The sequence below is a fragment of the Xenopus laevis genome, chromosome 3S (assembly GCF_017654675.1).
Source record: "Xenopus laevis strain J_2021 chromosome 3S, Xenopus_laevis_v10.1, whole genome shotgun sequence".
NCBI lineage: Eukaryota > Metazoa > Chordata > Amphibia > Anura > Pipidae > Xenopus > Xenopus laevis.
The window spans coordinates 121,319,449-121,340,778 of record NC_054376.1 but is presented as its reverse complement, the minus strand read 5'-3'; the positions used below and the strand labels follow the sequence as shown (position 1 = coordinate 121,340,778).

Below are 21,330 nucleotides of genomic sequence, written 5' to 3'. Positions count from 1 at the left end.
CCCCCCCCCCCCACACTTCTACTGCTGTTTCCTGTGTCAAACCCTTCTCTCTTGTGGCTCCTTATATTTGGAATGCCCTTCCTGAATCTCTCCGGAAAGAATCCTCCTTTAATGTTTTTAAAACAAAACTAAAAAAGACTACCTCTGGGAGCACCTGGATAACTGGGAACTGGCACTTATATGACAGTGTCACCCACTGTAACTGACATGCCCCTCCAAACTGTGTCTGTAAGTTACCCTCCCATTTAGACTGTAAGCCCCATGGGGTAGGGTCCTCAATCATTTGTCTCCTTGACACTGAGCACTTAATCTGTATTTTAATTATATCTTATATTTATGTGAATTGTATTTCTAATAATGCACTTATTGTTACTCATTAATGCAGTGAACCCTTGTTTGTTACTACTAATTCATTGTCTTTCTGTATATTGTTTTGCCCTCAAGGAGCGATATACAAATAAAAATACAAAAAGGAAAGGTTGTGGGAGCACTCCATGGCTTAATAAAAATGCCCTCAAGGAGTGCTATAGAAAGAAAAATATACACACATACACTATTTTATTACTCACTGGTCAAAGCAATTATGGCACAGTAGTCCCAGCAGAGTAAGACACAGTGACCTCCCAACAATATAAGCCACAGTGGCCCTATTATGCTATGGTACAGTTATCCTAGCAACCTTTGTGCCCTTCACGCCTGTCCTTGTAATTACCAACCACAGGAGGAGGCACACGGGGGGGGGCTGAGGTTGCTAGTGGGTTTGCCTAAGTCAGGGATCCCCAACCTTTAGAACCCGTGAGCAACATTCAGAAGTAAGAGAAGTTGGGGAGCAACACTAGCATGAAAAAATGTTCCTGGGGTGCCAAATAAGGGTTGTAATAGGCCATTTTGTAACCCCTATGTGGACTGTCAACCTGCATTGATGCTCTGTTTGGCAGTACATCTGGTTTTTATACAAGCAAAACGTACCCCCAAGCCTGGAATTCAAATATAAGCTCCTGCTTTGAGGCCCCTGGGAGCAACATCCAAGGGGTTGGAGAGCAACATGTTGCTCACGAGCTACTGGTTGGGGATCACTGGCCTAAGTTGTCCAGCTCTTTTAGCCCAGCACTGGATCTGTTAATTCAGAAGAAGACTTTGAAGTGGTTGAACACCCTGTGTACACATGAAAATAAAGACATATGGGGTAATTGTGATAAAATAGAGTGTGGCCATGACAGCTGTGGCCCAAGTAGAATCATAGCAAATACACAGAGGCAGCTCAGCGGAGCTCAAAACAAACAGAAAATTCTTTCATCATAACAAAAAGGGAGGCTGTCCTCCTACTGTGCTTCTGGCAGGGACCGTTAAGAAACGCTCACCCTTCATTTGAAACACAGATAGGGACCATTAAACATCTATAGGGTGCTCCAATAAAGGGCCATTTTTAAAGGTAATGATAGTTTTTAGTCCAAAGTTAAACAAACACCATATATTAGATATAATTACCTACAAAATTATGTTGTTTTCCTAAATGGCTCCTTTAGGGAGCTAGTACACAGGCAAATTCGGGAGATTTAGTCGCCTGGCGTCTAATCGACTCTTCTGCGGGGTGACAATCTCCCCAAACTGCCTTCCCCATGCCTGCTACCTGCTATAATGACAAAAGGCTAACGCCAATGCACTCGCGACGCTTCGATTTCTGAAGTCGCCTGAAGTTGCCTCACCAGGAAACATCGGGCAACTTCAAAAATTTAAGTGCCATGAGTGCATTGGTGTTTTGTCATTATAGCATTCGGCAGGCACGGCGAAGGCAGTTTTGGGAGACTGTAATCCCGCAGAAGAGGCGATTAGTAGCCAGGCGACTAAATCTCCCCGAATCTGCCCAGGTGCTTGAGGCCTTAAATAACTTCCATTTTTGGTGTAACTGTTCTTATGGAATGATTGCGAGATACTGTAGCAGAGCATGACCATGATGTCTGTGGCCCAGGTAGAACTATAGTATATACACAGCGGCAACTCAAACCAAATAGAAAATTCTACCACTACAAAAGCGTCCCTGGGTGGGCTTGAACCACCAACCTTTCGGTTAACAGCCGAACGCGCTAACCGATTGCGCCACAGAGACAGTCACATCGCTCTATGCACATTAACTCCAAGAATTTGTTTCTAAAGTGTGTGCTTTCCCATACTTCACTAGAAATACATTCAGTAATGAGTTTGAATGAGAATTCCCCTTTAAAAATGCTTATACACCAAAACATCAGGGTGATTCTTATTTCTTAGCCAGTGTAGACTCCCTTTTCTTTCTATTGCCCTGGCATTTCATAGTTAATGTATTGATATGTATTTTATATACTGAGAAATTCCTGTGTAATCAACTACTTTCCTATAAAGAGATTTCTTATTGCAGTACCACCATGTTTGTATATTTTTCTTAGAGTGTTTTCTTAGAGTTCCATTATTGATAGAATGTACATTTTGGGTTACCCATATGGGGTGGGGGGGTCTGTGGGTATTCATGCACTTGAATTAATTATAATATATTGTGCTGCTTTTTGCTACTTTACAGCTATTTTACCTCCATTGGTTTATGTTTCTGTATACTCATTTGTAAAACAGTTGGTAGATGATGGCTTAACCATATAGGATTAAAGAATAAAACAGAACAGCAGAGTGGCGCAGCGGAAGCGTGCTGGGCCCATAACCCAGAGGTCGATGGATCGAAACCATCCTCTGCTACTTTTTTTTTTTTTTTTAATATGTTTATAATTAATATTTAATACTGCTTATGACGCCTTTAAAAGTTGTTTTCTTATTGACCAACTATAATAGTGATCAATTTGGTGACCAAAGGCCATCACAAGGGCAAGTGGAGAAGTCTGCCGCATGCTAATGAAATGATGTTGGCCTCTAATATTCTAGCTGACACTAGGGGGTGTATGCTTATATACCAATTAAGACAAAATCATCTTGCAGCCAACAAAGTTCAAAAGTCCGAAACTTTAAAATAAAAACAGAAAGGCAGTACCATAATGTAACACAAACCCCCAGCCAGTTCTAGAAACACCTGGTATAATAAAGAACACAAATACTGCTGTTAGGGTTGCCACCTTTTCTGGAAAAAAATACCAGCCTTCCTATATATTTATCTTTTTTCCCTATTAATAACATTGGGATCAACCAACATTTTTATAGGCCAGGCTGGTAAAATACCGGCCAGGTGGCAACCCTAACTGCTGTGTCTGCACAGAGACTCAGACCCACAAATAAAAGACTTCAGGTAACAAACCACAATACAAAGAAGTCAGAGGAAAACATGCACTGACAGGGGCTGCCCACTTTTAAATTAACTTTTAGTATGATGTAGAGAGTGGTATTCTGGTTTTTATTTTTATTATATGTGGTTTTTGAGTTAGCTTTTTATTAACTAGTTTGCACACATTGATTTGAATAAGAAGAGGATCTGATGAATAGAAAGCTAAGTAATAAAAAGTTGCAATAAATTTGTAGCTTTACAGAACATTTGTTTTTAGATTGGGGTTTGTGACCCTAGTTTGAAAGAATTAGAAGAAAAAGGCAAATAAGTAAAAAAAACTACAAGATATAAATAATAAAGAACAATTGCTTAATTGCTAGGAATTGGACATTATATAACATCTGAAATCTGAACCACCCCTATTAATAAATAGCATGAGCTTGCTAGCAGGATGACTGTAGCTGGAACCCTGGAGTAAGGTTGTTGTTTAGGTAAAAACTCATTATAAGAAAGGAAGGAGGCACAATACTGCCACAGTAGTGCAACCCCCCAGCCAGCCCTGGAAACACATGTGGGCAGATTTATCAAGGGTTGAAGTGAATTAGAGGGAATTTTCAAAATAATTTTTTTTTTTGGATACTTTATTACTTTGACCTTCAAATAGGATACTACGATTTCGACTTCGACTCCGATTCGAAGTAAAATCTTTCGAATATTCGACCATTCCATAATCGAAGTACTGTCTCTTTAAAAAAACTTTGACTTCAATACTTCGCCAAATTAAACCCGCCGAAGTGCTATGTTAGCCTATGGGGACCTTCTAGAGCATTTTCCTACGTTTTTGGAAGTCAAAGTAAAATTGTTTGATCGATCGTCGAAATCCTTTGAATTGTTCGATTCGAAGGATTTAATCGTTCAATCGAACGATTTTACTTCGACAGCAGGATACCCAAATTCCATGAAAAAAATATTCAAAGGCGAAGTATTTCAATTTGATGGTTGAATTTCGAAGTATTTTTATCTTCGAAATTCGACCCTTGATAAATCTGCCCCATGGTGTTTGATATGGAAGCTCCAGCAAAAGCCCTGAGAGTTTTCAGCTGAGGCTTCATGGCGGGCCTGGACTGACCATCTGTGAGATCGGGCAATTTCCCGATGGGCTGCCCTCTTCCTTATGTAAATATTGTGTGTGTGAGTTGAAATAATTCCCTCCCTCTTCCTGGATCCTGAACTGCTGCACATTTACATAATCACTCAGCAGCCAGCCAAACCAACGCTTTCTATAGGTCAGGTGACTTAGTTACTGACCTATAGGAGAAGATACAATGAGCACACCTCTTTTTGAGAGCCTGCAGTAGAGTCCTGCGCGGATCCATTTTTTGGGACCCGTACCCGCAACCCAAACCCGCAATTTGACCGACACGGAACCGCTAGCCGCAACCGACCCGCATACTTGCTTCCCGGACCTGCAATTTGACCTGCATATTCCCACTATTCTACTGTAAGAATCTCCTGGCTTCCTTTATTTCTTATTCTTATGCAGAGTAGCCTGTGGGAGTTGTAGTTGCACTAGACCACACCTTCCTCTCTTCCTCTTAAGTGTTAGTCAAATGTAACCCATGCTCTATAACTTTAGCTAGACATTAACCCCTTTGTGCTTATCTAACCCGATTGTGTTACACACCCATTTCACAGCCATGTGTAATTGGGTATAAGAACGGAGGCTATTCTAGTACAGGGCTAGGACCATGGAAATACTCACACCTGCATTTCTTCCCAATCAGTGACAATTCACACTTGGACAAAAAGAGGAGGGAGATACTACCTCCCTGTCCAGTAGGACAAAAAATAACATGGTGTGGAGAAAGTCAGGTGGTCTTATAGGTCATGTTATCCTTGTAGGGGTGGCGCAATACTACCCATCTGTTCTGACATGGAGTAAAATACAAAATGCTGTTTTATTATTGGGGTGTCCTCTGGACAAGAAAAGTGAGTTACTAAGACATCCATGGAATCAGCAGAATCAAAGCTTTTACATATTTTTGTAAATCTAATTTTTATTGGGAAAAAATAAAAAGGCATTTATAAATATAAATAAGACATGTATAAGTTTTTTCACTTTTTCACATTCTGTATCTAACTCAACATTTTGTTATATCTCCAGTAGAGAATTTTGTTCCTATTTTCAAGCCCAATTTGTCCTGTAAAAAATGATTATTTAATGTAAAACCAAAAACATAGGACATATCAGCTGTCAGTGAAAGGGTTCAGTTAATTCAGTCACCCAATCAAAACTCTGAGTACCTAATGTGCATGCACAAATTATTAATACCGGGGCAGCAGAAGAGGGGGTAACCTTCTCTATTCTGCCCACCTGCATAAAAATTAAAAACTGTCTGGTGCATTCATACAGCAGTTTGTAACTATAATGTATAATAGCAATCTAGTTTCTCGTATTGCTGATTAGTAAGTAGGGTCAGAGACGGGCCTGGCTGATCGGGAGCCCAAGGCAGTCCAGCCAACCAGGTCACCTCCATCGCTGCCCCACGCGTCACAAGCACACCATCAGCGCGTGTGAGTTACCATTCCTTGCACGTGCCTGTATCAGTGCTCGTCTGCGCATGCGCGAGCTGGCATCATTGCTCGCATGCGCATGTGCGCCATCAGCAATCGCATCCGTGGCAACTGCTTTCACATATGCAGAAGGGCCATACTCGCAATTCTAGTGCCTGGTTTGGGAGTAGGCAGAAGAGGTAGCTGCCCAGCACCCCCCAATTGTTGCGCCCTAGGCAGCTGCCTCTTCTGCCTACCCATAGTTCCGGCCCTGAGTAGGGTTGCCACCTTTCCCCGTGGGTAACTCTGTTGTGACTGGTGGATCAATGGCTTATTGTGGCGGGACAATGATGTCAGAGGCGGATCCATGGCATTGACATGTCAGTCCTTGGAAAACTGGGCAGCCAGTTTTGACCTGGAAGGGGTAGCCTGGTCGAAACTGCCTGCCAAGCTTGCAACCCTACTAGCAAATATGAATAGAGGACAATGTTTGTATTAACAGACATTCTATAATTTACTTATATTACAGTTTTGAAGAAAGATATGAAAATCATTTAGAATTAAAAAAAAAAAAAACATGTTCCCTGACCGGGAATCGAACCCAGGCCGCGGCGGTGAGAGCGCCGAATCCTAACCACTAGACCACCAGGGATTGCTGTTGAGCTTTTTCTGGATATAGAACAGCGACTCGTTGAGCAGTCCTCCAGGCTGCCATACAATTTTAAGTGGATTTATTGATTTGCAAGAAGCATAAACAGCCTTACCAGTTTCTCTCAAAGCTTAATTATGGGCTAAAGTTTTATCGTTCTCACAGAATAGTTAACGTAGTATCCACCAATCACATTTACAAATGGAACAGCCAATCACAGATGCAATTGTATATTCCACTAATCGGGAAACATTACTTGATTGAAAATGTTCATCCCTGGGGCCACAAACAAACCGTTCCATGTATGTGCTCTCAGTGTTGACGCCAGTTATTCAAAAAAAACTTTCTTGGCACATTTAAATAAACAACAACCAATTCAAATCACAGAAGAAAATTAGTCAGATTCAGGAAGCAATTCAGAACAGAGAAACTAACCTGGTTAGGATGAGACCGGCCAAAAGGAACCCAAAAGCCTTTCACAATGCAAGACATGCAGCATAAAGCATATAAACATGTCAGGATCTCTAAGGGTAGGACTCCACGAGCGATTTTGTCATGATCCAATGCGCTGTGACAAAACGCATGCGAATTGTCGCATGCAACAAAAATAAGGTAAGAGATAGAATTGTCGCATGGTGTCGCAGCGCTGATCCGACGAGCCAAAACACACCTCCCAACTGTCCTGTTTTTTTGTGGGGACAGTCCCGATTTTGACAGCTACTAAAATGCCCCGACTTTGTCTTTGATCTCCTGCACTGAACAGCTAGAAAAAGATACAAAGTTTCTAATTGAATTGACTTTTGGCAGAGAGCCCAGCATATGTGGCAGGTGCACTTAGATACTATTGTTGCAATTTAAGATAATCAAAGAAACAACTGTAACTTAAGATAAGCAGGTCTTGTGACTTGCAGCTGAAAGGGCAATTCACCTTCATTAGTAAATCTGTAATAATACATAAAAATCAAAGAAATGTGTTCAAACTTTTATCACCTGCCAAACTTTGTAAAATAAACATGGTGATTAGGGGGTGGGGCCCTAAACAGGCGTGGTCAAAAAAATTTGACTGTGCTTGCAGCAAATCTTTTTTGTCCCTCTTTCTATTTCCAAAATGTTGGGAGGTATGGCCAAAAAGCCCTTCATGTGCAAGACATGCAACATGAAGCCTACAGAAAACAGAAGGTATTTACTTGCCTCATGTCATATACACACAGCACTGCCTTAATACCAAACATTAAATGTAACACATACATGAGGCATTTTGGGCAGAGACATGAAAATCACCCCTTTCTTTCACTGCTGATAAGCTTGCAATCAGCTGTCTACATGCATAGTAAACACAGATGTTAATGTTTCCTATAAACCACCATCGAACACATGAGACATAAGTGGGTCAACTAAGACAACACAGAGTTCAACTGTGATGGCTGTGGCCACTGTGGAATCTTACTAAGCACACACACAGACTTCTCTCAGTGGAGGCCAAACCAAAGAGAGAATGTAAAAGTGTTCCATCGTTACATGATAAGGAAAGCAAAACGTCCCTGGGTGGGCTTGAACCACCAACCTTTCGGTTAACAGCCGAACGCGCTAACCGATTGCGCCACAGAGACAGTTACCGTTGTAATCCTTAAAAAGCACTTGTGGTATTTGTTGTCCCTTGGTTTCCCCCCATTTTGCACATTTTCCCCTTATTGCCACCCTCTCTAAAGGGAACTTGTGTTTAAAGTGCTGTCAACACAATAAACAGGGACTTACATCTCATACAATGTGCTTCTGAAACATGTGCATTTATCCTGCATATGAGCACTGGAGATTCCGAGCCAGAGCATAAACTGAATGATGATAGGAGGCTGAGTGACTACAAATGAAGCCCAATAAGGACTGTGTGGAGTCACATGCCAGACGACACCAGTCTGTGTGGTTTTGTGGAAACAATGGGCTGCAATAAAATCAGTCTGGGGGTCTCTTCTTTGTAAACAATGGCTGCTCCACCTGCTACTGATTTTTGCATGGAGGTAAACCATGTTGCCTATTTCAATGGCAACCACTGAGGGGCTCACTGGCACTGGTTTTGCTTCCAGATCAGGGAGTTTCCCTATAGGAGAAGCCCAAACATGTCTGTTATAACTACTGGTGGGGCATTAATTCATTAAATGAGAATGACTTGGGGGACCACATTTTTATTGGAAAATTCTTTACAAAGATTTTTTAATAAATATGACCTCTCCCTTTTTTCATAAAACAAATTATGTTGTCTTGATTACTGTCTTATGGCAAAATGTGGTCATGTGCAGGCCCGGATTTGCGGCAAGGCCGCACAGGCCCGGGCCTAGGGCGGCAAAAAAATAGGGGCGGCATGCTGCCCAGCCGCCATTCAACTACACCAGCTGCGCTGGCGTTTTTTTGCCGGCGCGCTGGGAAGGCGGGCGCTAGGACCGCGCAGCCGCCTGGTCGGACCGCGCGGCCTAGGGGCGCCCAGAAGTGAAATCTGGCGCTGGTCATGTGGGTTTTATTTTTGAGTCAAAGGAGGCACGTTACACACTTTAGACCTTAAAAAGAGGCAGTGACTACAAGAGAAGCCCAATAAGGGCTGTGTGTAGTAACATGCCAGACAACACCAGTCTGAGTTTTGCGGAAACAATGGGCTGCTGGAAAAGGCAATGAAATCAGTCTGGGGGTCTCTTGTTTGTATGGTTACCACCTGGACGGTATTTTACCGGCCTGGCCGGTAAGAAAGATGGTTGATCCCAATTTTGTTAATAGGGAAAAAAGATAAATATATAGGAAGGCTGGTATTTTTTTCCAGAAAAGGTGTCAACCCTACTTGTTTCTAAGGTAGTGAAACCAGTCTGGGGGGTTTTCTGTTGGAAAATAATAGGCTGCTAGAGAGGCGGAAAAAACTGGGGGAGGGACTAGGATAACAAGTGTACTTAGCAGGGGTGATTTTGGGGCATTGAACAGCCAGAAAAAGAAACAAAGTTTCTCACTTAATTTTTTTTAGCTGTTTAGCAGAGCACAGAACAGCTAACAACTGCAAATAAGATACTTTGTAACAATTTTAAGACACCAAAAAACAGTTTAGATAAGGAGAAATAATTTCAAACTTTCATAACCTGCCACATTTTGTAAAATGAACATTGTAATTAGAGGGTGTGGCCACAGAAATGGGCGTGCAAAAACATTTTTTGTCCCTCTTTTTACTTTCAAAATGTTGGGAGGTATACAATACTTACCGATTCCATGCTCCTTGGCTCGGGCCCACTCCCTCAATGTCATGATCCTGCCCCTGTGACATCAGTGTTCTGCCTATTTATGTCATGTCTTTCCCCCTTGTGGACCTGCCCTACCTTGGCCGGTAAAGTTTTACCAAAAAGGTGGCAACCCTAAGGGGGGTAGCATCGCTATTGCATTGAGTGCATTTGCACTCTCTGCACTAGAGGAGCTGAATTTCCAGGTTAAAACCTGGAAATCTGGCTCTTAAAGTTACAAGAGGCGTCTTTTTGCTTTTTGGTTCTCATCTTGCCTCATGGCAGGAGCATCCCTGGTACTTAGAGTGGTAGTAAACAGAGAGATATTACTGAAATGTGATTTATCTCCCACCCTCCCTAAGTTTATTTTAGGATTAACAAGCCAGTACAAGTTTCAAAATTGTGGAGAGTGGAGGCAATTATGGTTCTATGTGGTGGTTGTCAGGCCCTGGAACTGTGTGTGGCAACCACTAGGAATCCACCTGGCACAGATTTTTGCTTTCAGGCCTCAGGGTAAACCAGGTGAAACCTATTTCAATGGCAACCATTGAGGGCTCACTGCCACTGGCTTTGCTTCCAAGTCATGGAGTTTCCCTACAGGAGAAGCCCATACATGTGTATTATGACAACTGGTGGTGGGCTTGCCCATTTACAACGGTGTAAATGTGTTATCCTTTAAATGAGAATGATTTGGGGGCCCACACTTTTTATTGGAGAATTATTTACTAAGATTTTTAATAAATATGACCTCTCTCTAGTGGTCAAAAATAATTGCTTCTGCAAACTGTGTATGTTATTCTCTTGCAGGCTATACATATTAGGTGGTCAGAGTTATATATTGTGTGGGTGTGTGTTTCATATGCTTGTACATATATGGTGAAATATGGCTTTCAGGGCCGGGCCAAGGTAGTTCCGCACCCTAGGCAAGAGCTTAAATCAGCGCCCCCCATGTCCTGCATTACCATTTCCCTCCTTACCATGAAGGTTTTTAAATAAAGAAAGCAAGAGAGGGTACAACACATTAATGAATGTAACTTCTAATTTATATTACTGCCCCTTGTACCTTTACAGCAAGCCCAGCAGCCATCCATCATACAGCCCCCCCGTACCTGTGACAGCAAGCTTAGCAGCCATCATATTGCCCACAATCTTTACCTGTACCAGCAGCAGCCAAAAATAAATCTGATCACATTATATTGCCCCCAAGTATTTATGTACCTGTGCCTGCGCCCAGCCCAGCAGGAAGCTTCACACTTTGAAAGTAATAGAAAGAATGTCTTCAGTTCAGTACAACTGTACAATGCTGAGAGCAGCGAGTGTGAACCACACCAAGCAGGCCGCCAGCTCTCTGCCACCCAACCGCATCAGCGACGTCATGTACACACGTCACGCTGCACCGGCGTACAACACAGAAGGAGCAATTATGTGCCAGCAAGAGGGAGAAGGTGAGGGAGGTGGATTCCACCCAACTGAGTGACCATCATTACTGAAAAAAAAATTCCCCGCAGTGAGCCCCGCAATGATGGCGTCCTAGGCAGCCGCCTACTCTGCCTACCCCTAGTTCCAGCCCTGCATAGAGTGGCAGAGTGGAAACGTAGTGAGCCCATAACCTATTGAGGTCAATTTATTGTTGTCTAGTGTTTTTCTGGGGATATCTAGTTTCAGTGGCCATTTGTGGGATTCTGCTGTTTTCTTTTTCATACAAAACACATGTCATGTCTAGGATATATGTGGCTCTTCATGGTACTACATGTCTATATGGGAAACTACATTGCAATATATATATATATATATGGGTTACTACTGGGATGTGTGGACTGTGGACACTGTGTGGCATAGCAGGGATATATGGAGCATTATCAGGGGTGATCCTGGGGCTACTACTGCCTGAGGCAGCAGCCTCGATGCAGCCCCCCTCTTTTGTTCCACTCTTAAAGGAACGATAACACCAAAAAAATTCAAGTGTTTTAAAGGAATGACTCTTTAAAGGGATTCTGTCATGATTTTTATGATGTACTGTCTATTTCTAAATTACACTGTTCACACTTCAAATAATTCACTCTGTAATATAAAATTTCATTACTGAACCAACAAGTGTAATATTGGTGTGTAGGTGCATCTTAAGTCATTTTGCCTGGTCATGTGCTTTCAAAAAGAGCCAGCACTTTAGGATGAACGGCTTTCTGGCAGAGTGTTGTTTCTCCTACTCAATGTAACTGAATGTGTCACAGTAGGACCTGGATTTTTACTATTGAGTGCTGTTCTTAGATCTACCATGCAGCTGTTATCTTGTATCATTGAGCTACTATCTGGTTACCTTTCCATTGTTCTGTTGTTAGGCTGCTAGGGGTGAAGGGAGAGGGTAATATCACTCTAACTTGCAGTACAGCAGTAAAGAGTGACTGAAGTTTATCAGTGCACAAGTCACATGACTGGGGCAGCTGGGAAACTGTTTGTTTGTTCTGTTTGAGAAACTGATTTCAATGCAGAAGTCTGCTGGAGCAGCACTATTATCTGATGTGATTTAAAAAAAAAATGTTCCCATGACAGTATACCTTTAAGGTTGAACTTAAAGGGATACTGTCATGGGAAAAAAAAATTTTTTCAAAATGAATCAGTTAATAGTGCTGGTCCAGCAGAATTCTGCACTGAAATCCATTTCTCAAAAGAGCAAACAGATTTTTTTATATTCAATTTTGAAATCTGACATGGGGCTAGACATATTGTCAATTTCCCAGCTGCCCCAAGTCATGTGACTTGTGCTCTGATAAACTTCAATCACTCTTTACTGCTGTACTGCAAGTTGGAGTTATATCACCCCCTCCCTTTTCCCCCCCAGCAGCCAAACAAAAGAACAATGGGAAGGTAACCAGATAACAGCTCACTAACACAAGATAACAGCTGCCTGGTAGATCTAAGAACAACACTCAATAGTAAAATCCATGTCTCACTGAGACACATTCAGTTACATTGAGAAGGAAAAACAGCAGCCTGCCAAAAAGCATTTCTCTCCTAAAGTACAGGCACAAGTCACATGACCAGGGGCAGCTGGGAAATTGACAAAATGTCTAGCCCCATGTCAGATTTCAAAATTGAATATAAAAAAATCTGTTTGCTCTTTTGAGAAATGGATTCAGTGCAGAATTCTGCTGGAGCAGCACTATTAATTGATTCATTTTTTAAAAAAAAAATTCCCCATGACAATATCCCTTTAATGGACAGTTTTTATGTATATATAACTTTATTTGTAAAGAACTGCAGGGACCAGCATTACTATACATGATATCAAATTACAATATATAAAAATACACACAGGGAGGACAAGTATAACACTACATACAATAAATATACACAAAGCGTATTAAGGACATAGTGCTAAGCGCCATATGGTAAGAGATAGTAGAAAGGAGGTCCTGTACCAAAGCATGATCTTAAAGGACCAGTCACATCAAAATAAATTTAAAAAAAAAATATGTTAGTATACATTGAAAAAAAAAACACAAAGACAAATTAAACTTTAAAATCGCCAAGTCTTTATTAAGAAATAACTTACCAAAACTTTGCTTGCGCTCCTCTTCAGAAAGCGTTTGGACGATCCTTCCTGCGTTGCTCGATTTCTCCTCCCTGCCTTCCTTATAGGAGCTAGTGAGGGAGGAGAAATCGAGCGCCGCACAATTGATCATTGCCGTGTCGCCTTTTCTGAAGAGGAGCGCAAGCAAAGTTTCGCTAAGTTATTTCTTAATAAAGACTTCATGATTTTAAAGTTTAATTTGTCTTTGTGTTTTTTTTCGATGTATACTAATGAAATTTTGTTTAAAAAATGCCTCCAAAACAAGTCATAAATCCAAATATAAGCACCTGCTTTGAGGCTACTGATAGCAACCAAGGGGTTGATGAGCAATATAGTGCTCTCAACTCGAGTCACTGGTCTATAGCATAGGAATATTAATAAACCTGTGCCTCAGCCTATAGGCTAAAATATCTGCCCATAACATATTCATGTCTGTCAAGGGCTTTGCTTACAATGCAGCTTAAACTTCTCCTATGCTGAGACCGGCAATCATGGTCACATGACCCAAGTCTCAGTCACTGTAGGAGGGGGCTACAGAACCCATTAAAGTCACATGGGCTGTTGATAGCCAATGAGCACAAGTCTGTTAATGGCTGGAAACTGATGAACCCTGTTGTGTCAGAGGTGCATGCATTCTGCAGAAATTCTCTGGCTTTGTATGGAAATTTATATAGATAGATGTTAAATAGATAGATGATAGATAGATAGATAGATAGATAGATAGATAGAAAAAACGACACGAGCAAATGCAAAGAGTTTGTTTAGTATTTTAAATAAAAAAAACTGTTTCTGCCCGGTTTCGAACCGGGGACCTTTCGCGTGTGAGGCGAACGTGATAACCACTACACTACAGAAACTGGGCTGGTCACATGGGTGTTTTCACTGGTAGTGAGAGTTTTAAATTAATTCCATAGCTAGTAGTAACGACATGTCTACACACATCTGCTTAATTTGCAGAATAAGCTCCTCTGCTCCTGTTATCAGAAAATCCTGGTGCATTTACCATTAATGGCCACTGTCCACTCTTATAATGTAGAATTCTTGAAGTACAGCACCACAAATGTTGTAGAATAAAAATGCCTTTATTTAGAACACTTGGCAGGACCTGGATAAGTGATGTTTCAGGCTACATACAGCCTTTTATCAAGCTTTATAAAAGGCTATTTGTAGCCTGAAATGTTACTTGTCCAGGTCCTGCCAAGTGTTCTAAATAAAGGCATTTTTATTCTACAACATTTGTGGTGCTGTACTTCAAGAATTCTGTGTCTACACACATTGTCCAGATATCCTCTACTGCAGGAGTCCCCAACCATTCTTACTTGTGAGTGACAGTCAAATGTAAAAAGAGTTGGGGAGCAACACAGCCATGATATCAGTTCCTGGGGATGCCAAATAAGGGATAGGATTGGCTATTTGGTAGCCCCTGTGTGGATTGTTATCTTATTGGGGGCTCTGTTTGGCTGTACATCTTGTGTGTATTGAACCAAATCATGCCACAAAACCAGAAATCCAAAAATAAGTGCCTGCTTTGGGGACACTGGGAGCAACATCCAAGGGGATGATGAGAAACATGTTACTCACAAGCCACTGGTTGTGGATCACTGCCCTGTTGTTTGCTTTAAAATAAGCCACTGTGCTACTATATGGTCACCTGTGATTCAACATACAGTTAGTCACAGCCACAGACTAATACATAAAGCTTTGATTTTGAAAAAGTTCTTTAAAAACTGGGAGTTGTATGGCACCTTCTCATATTGCTAAGGGGTTACATATAAGTAAAACCTTAGCGCCCAACGTGGGGCTCGAACCCACGACCCTGAGATTAAGAGTCTCATGCTCTACCGACTGAGCTAGCCGGGCCCTTAAAAAGATTATTCAGATCAACTTTTTTTCCATTACAGCACTTTAGAGCATGTCTACAACTTGCAAAATGTGTATAGGGATAGGAGATATGCCGGAGCTTATGGTGATTTATTAACCCTTAATAAGTTAATAAATAACTAAATTCCTGCAGATTCCCAATACTGAGTTTAGGGTCAGGCCCGGATTTGTGGAAAGAGAGAGATTGATAAATGCTCACATTCAAATCCAGTCTTTGTCCGTTTTGGGTGCAGGGTCAAGATTACTCATACAAAGTTTTACAAGGACCCGCACTCCAGTCTTAATGAAAGTGTAACATTTTATTCATACTTGTGCATCCAACATTTTGACCCACATTCTGGCCTTTATCAAGGATAAAATATAAGTGTTAACAGTGCCTACTTATACACATAGCCCTTCCCATTTCAAAGGATGGCGCCAACATGACATTGTGTATGCAAACTCCTATATGCATGTGTATGCATATGAGCAGGACAGGATACTAAGTAATCCGATGTTTAGACAGTTTGGTGCCTTTTATCCTATGGTGTGGTTTAGCTGATGACTTGGTAAAATTTGTGCAACAATTGAATGCATTTGATAGTCCAGTGAGGTTTACCCTTAAATATGATATCGACAGTATTGCATTTTTGAATGTAAAATTTTACAAAAACGATGGTAAGCTGAACTCATGTATTTATGTCAAACCCACAGATAGGAATACTATTCTACACTACCATAGCAACTACCCAAGACATCTGTTAGACTCACTTCCTAAGTCCCAGATGTTAAGGCTGGTTTGCATAAAAAGTGACTGGCACAAGAGAAAGGAAGACCTAGCCATAATGGCCAGAAAATTCTTAGAAAAAGGCTACCCCTATAAATTGACACATGATATAATGAAATGGGCCCTTGAGCCGGACAGGGATGAAGTGCTATGAAAACAAGAGGTTGAGACATTAGATAAGGGACATTCTGATATGTATTACATGAGCCATTATGGGATAGCAGCAATTTATAAGCGTTATAAGCGTCAATGTGTGCTGAGACACTGGCCTTTGGTCTCCAACGATAAGACCTTGACTAAAAAGATACCCCCAAGGCCCTAATTCAGTTACAAGAGAGGCAGGAGTCTGAAAGAGAACCTAAGTCTCGCAGATATTTTGACTAAATACAGTAAGACTCAACATCAGCATTTTCTAGCACAAAGCCCAGGTGTGTTCAAATGTAGCGGTTGCATAATGTGCAGCAGTTTCACTCACCCCCACACTGGTAAAAAATAATTAATTAAGCAATGAAGGACATGTACCACCACCATGGTTGTCTATATTATCAAATGCCCCTGTGGCCTCATCTATTGTGGGAAGACAATTCGACAGCTAAAAGAAAGAATTGGAATGCATAGGGCGAGTATAATAGCTGCATTGGACCCAGAAAGGGAGGACAGAAGCAAAGAAAAGGGCAAGAAACAATATTGCACAACAGTTGGTGGCGAAACATTGGGCAGAAGCCAAACATAGTCTTACAGCGTTAAGTTGCATGACGGTAGAGCATGTTCCAGTGAAAATACGTGGTGGTAACGTTGATAGGGCCCTACTGCAAAGGAAGGCCTACTGGATCTACAAGTTAGACTGTGTGGCACCCAAGGGGTTAAATGGCCAATTGGTGTTAAGCTGCTTTTTAAACTGATATAAGTAAATAATCATGATGTGTAGCCAAAATTAGACAGAAAAGTTAATAATAAATAGTTATGTTGCAATATAAAGTAAAATGACACATTGAGTGTAACAATACTCAATTGCTTTATTGTGTATCTGTCGCTTCTGGTAACAGAATATACACTTTGTTTACATTTGCCGGGTGTTCAGAAAAGGAATCTCTCCAAATGGACTTTTTTCACGTGGACATTCACTTGCTCCACTCAATAGTGTCACCTGGTGTCGAGAGTAAAAAATTTCACATGAAAAAGTTTCAGATTAAATGTTTAAAGGGAGACTGCACTGTCTATTAATTGGATGAGATTTGATTGGACACGCATGGCGTCATGTTGGCGCCATCTTTTGAAATGGGAAGGGCTATGTATATAAGTAGGCACTTTTACCACTTGTATTTTCTCCTTGTATGAATAAAAATTGACACTTTCATTGAAACTGGAGTGCAGGTCCTTATATATATATATATATATATATATATATATATATATATATATATATATATAAAATGTCAGACAGTGCCTGCACTCGGTCATAGACAAAGCCAGAGGTGCATGACCAAGTTTGTAGTAATATTGAAAAGAGGGTCAGCACACTCTGTATGATTTAGGTGAAAACAAGTGTTGGTTTATTCACACATCATCCGACGTTTCGGTCCCACATGGGGACCTTTCTCAAGGATACAGTGCAATAACAAAGTTACAATTAAATACCCACCCCCATCAGTGAATTTTGGGCACCAAAAATGATGTCACCAGTCCATATAAGGCATGTAAGTTCATCCCTGTATCACTCTGCCTTTTTTCAAATAGCAATTGCAATATTTCTTTTTACCACCGGGTGTCAGTGTCCAGTCCATTAGTGCATAACAGTGTCCATGTATATTGCAACATTGTGAAAAAATAAGAAAAAAAAACGGTATCATTTTACATACAGACAATAAATTCTTTCTTCACATGGTTGTTAGTATCTAATTTCTTATGGAGCGAAGTACACAGAACCTGTCAATAAGACAAAACCAAGTTAGGTCAGGAAACAGTTTAGCTGTAGTTGTCCATTTAACCCCTTGGGGGCAACACAGTCTAGTTCAAAGATCCAGAAAGCCTCTTTTTTCAATAGCAGCGTCTCAATGTCACCACCCCTCGGTGGTTTAGGTACATGATCAATGGGCATGCATTTAAATTGGGCAGGAATGTGCTTGGCCTCATGCCAGTGCTTGGCCACGGGCTGCTGGGCAATGTCCTGTTTGTTAGGATCAATACTCCTGTTGGTATCTAATGCTGCCCTGATACTCGCCCTATGCATGTTAACCCTTTCCTTCAGCTGCCTCATGGTTTTACCGCAGTAGAGAAGACCACATGGACATTTGATGATATATACAACCATGGTGGTTGTGCACGTCATCCTCTGTCTGATCTTGTAACTTTTGCCAGTCCTTGGATGCCTGAACTCCGTACCCAAAATCAAGGTATTACACACAACACATCCAGTGCACTTGTACACCCCAGGGCGTGGTGTTAAGAAGTGTGTAATGGGGTTTGTGTGTATTTACCCACCGGATCAGAGGGACTCAAATGCTCCTTGAGGTTAGTATTTCTAGAGTAACTGAACCTCGGCCTGCGTGGGATCCTTTTCCCCATCACTTCATCGCTAGCCACTATTTCCCAGTAGTTCATCACAGCCCTCTTGTTGTCTCTACTATGGGGATTGAATTTACTGACATAATACATATCTTTCATATCACCACCCTCTACCTGACGCACCTTTTTCTGTAGCAATTGCTCACGATCCATTAATGCGACAGTGTCCATGGTTTGCTTGATCAATGATTGTGGGTAACCCCTCTCTAGGAACTTCAAACCCATTTTCTCAAGATCAATTTTCATCTGTTCAGGATCACTGTCTATGCGGGCCACCCTCATCATCTGAGACTTGGGGAGTGAGTCAAGGAGGTGCCTAGGGTGGTGACTAGTATAGTGCAACAGTGTATTCCTGTCAGTATCTTTAGTGTAAATGCGTGTCTGCAGAGCCCCATTACACTTATAGATTTGTATATCTGATTTGAAGCTGATTTGTTGTGAACTATAATTTGAAGTGAGTTTAACCGGCGTGTCTAACTCATTAAGTGATTGTACAAACAATTACAACTGTTCAGAAGGCCCTGTCCACAGAAAAACAGATCGTCTATGTAGCGCCTGTAAAAACTGCCATGCTTTTTAAATAGATCGTGACCATATATATATATATATATATATATATATATATATATATATATATATATATATATATATATATAATTTTTTCTTCTCAGTCTTGGGTGGTGGTCTATATACACGAAGGGATAGTACTTAATTTTGGATGCATAATCTATGATCAGATAGTGACTATATTAGCTAATGGATAGACAATACGCATTTTTAATATCAATACACACTTTATGTATTTTATCTACACTTCACAAGTTTATCACATTAAAGGAAATAGTCGTTATCACTTGGGTCTAAAACTATTAGGCTTTTATAATTAGTTGTTAGAGAATACTCGTTTGAGTCACATTATAACTGCACACGGGTGTGGGTGGAGATTTATTCCCCTACAATGCAGACATACTAGATAAAGCACAGACTCATTACTCATGGGATAACTTTAAAGTTGACTGTTAAAAGAGAGGTTTATACTTGATTTGCTAATACACAGTATGGACCCCTGACCTGACCTGAGGACCGCACTAACTATATTTGAATTTAATATATAGTTCCAATTGCTGTCAACATTAACGAGGGTTCTTTATTACAGAACTTTCATCTGTACTCAGGTTCTGATACTTTGTAACATAGACAGTTTAGTCAATGACAAATATACGTAAAACGTGATTGTTACTTAGTAATGTGTTTAATTCTTCAGTTAACTTTATTAAGGAGGTTTTTAAAAGAGACTGTTTAAATTGCTACAATATATGTAATTTGTTTTTTTAAATATATGTTATACATGTATAATCAGACTATTTGATGACGATGTTGATAGGTCAGCCAATTAACGTTTCGCGCCATCATATGTATTTAGGGCATTCACATTGTGCTTGTCTTTACTTTGAGAAAGGCCTCGGAGAGGCCGAAACGTTAGTCATTCAATAAAACATTTTTTATTTTTACTTAAGACCTGAGACTGCAGACCTTTTCTGTGTGATAGATTTTCTAAGTTTTGGACACTGTACCCAGGCACGTTTGAACTAATTATTGAGAGTGCTGACTCCTCCGTGGATTGTTATTATACGGATTAGTAATTAACTGAACTTCAACTTCGGCTCCTTACATTGCTTCGGGTCTTTTCACAGCTTTGGGACTTCAACTTCAGCTCTTTTCATGGCTTTGGGTCTTTTTGTGGCTTCAGGACTTCCGCTCTTTGGCTTTTTGACTCTTCAGGACTTTGGCAGGTGCTGCATGGCTTCAGCACTGTCAAGGGGGGCCTGGCTATTTTAAAAAGTGCAGCACAGCTGGGTCTCCTTTCAGGCCTAGGCCCGGTACAACAGTACCCCCCGTGCCGCCCTGATGGCAGCCCTGATCTGTGCTATAAAACCACCATTTCTGGATGCATAGTTGGCCACAGCAACAAAAAGTAGTGATTTGCATGTCTCCACCCATAATGCCTTATGTGAGAGTTAAAATCTCTTTTGTGGTATGATGACAGTTCTATGTGTGTAGCATTAGGCATGTAAATACAGGTACTTATCTGGCATCCCATTATCCAGCATGCTATAAAAACCGGCACTCTGGGGCAACCACTTATAAGTATCTATAGTATATTATATCATTAATAATAATAATATCAATATATAGTGATGGGCGAATTATGTGTCCTGATACTTAAAGTGATTCTGTTGTGATTTTTAAATTACACTGTTTACACTGCAAATAATTCACTCTACAATATAAAATTTAATTCCTTAACCAAGTGTATGTTTTTTAGTTGTAATATTGTTGTAGGCGCCATCTCAGGTCATTTTGCCTGGTCATGTGCCTTCAGAAAGAGCCAGCACTTGGAACTGCTAGGATGGAACTGCTTTCTGGCAGGTTGTTATTTCTCCTATATTATGTCTCAGTGGGACATGGATTTTTACTATTGCGTGCTGTTCTTAGATCTACCAGGCAGCTGTTATCTTGTGTTAGGGAGCTGCTATCTGGTTACCTTTCCAATGTTCTGTTGTTAGGCTTCTGGGGGTGGGGGAAGGGAGGGAGTGGTATGACTCCAACTTGCAGCACAGCAGTAAATAGTAACTGAAGTTTATCAGAGCACAAGTCACATGACTGGGGGCAGCTGGGAAACTGACAATATGTCTAGCCCCATGTCAGATTTCAAAATTAAATATGAAAAAATCTGTTTGCCCTTTTGAGAAACTGATTTCAGTGTGGAATTCTGCAGGAGCAGCACTATTAACTGATGCATTTTGCAATTTTTTTCCCATGACAGTATCCCTTTAAGCTTGCCATAGACACAAAGAT

The 21,330-nt window shown here is 40.9% G+C and overlaps 6 non-coding genes across 6 annotated transcripts; 1 reads left to right on the top strand and 5 right to left on the bottom strand.

Moving 5' to 3' along the window:
• Nucleotides 1-2,033: 2,033 nt before the first annotated feature.
• Nucleotides 2,034-2,107, bottom strand: trnan-guu. Its single transcript has one exon. It is a non-coding gene; the product is annotated as a tRNA-Asn (tRNA).
• A 542-nt stretch (nucleotides 2,108-2,649) lies between these two features.
• Nucleotides 2,650-2,721, top strand: trnam-cau. The gene has a single exon. It is a non-coding gene; the product is annotated as a tRNA-Met (tRNA).
• Nucleotides 2,722-6,371: 3,650 nt separating this feature from the next.
• trnae-cuc lies at nucleotides 6,372-6,443 on the bottom strand. The gene has a single exon. It is a non-coding gene; the product is annotated as a tRNA-Glu (tRNA).
• Nucleotides 6,444-7,976: 1,533 nt separating this feature from the next.
• On the bottom strand, nucleotides 7,977-8,050 carry trnan-guu. Its single transcript has one exon. It is a non-coding gene; the product is annotated as a tRNA-Asn (tRNA).
• A 5,993-nt stretch (nucleotides 8,051-14,043) lies between these two features.
• Nucleotides 14,044-14,116, bottom strand: trnav-cac. Its single transcript has one exon. It is a non-coding gene; the product is annotated as a tRNA-Val (tRNA).
• A 930-nt stretch (nucleotides 14,117-15,046) lies between these two features.
• trnak-cuu lies at nucleotides 15,047-15,119 on the bottom strand. Its single transcript has one exon. It is a non-coding gene; the product is annotated as a tRNA-Lys (tRNA).
• Nucleotides 15,120-21,330: the final 6,211 nt, after the last annotated feature.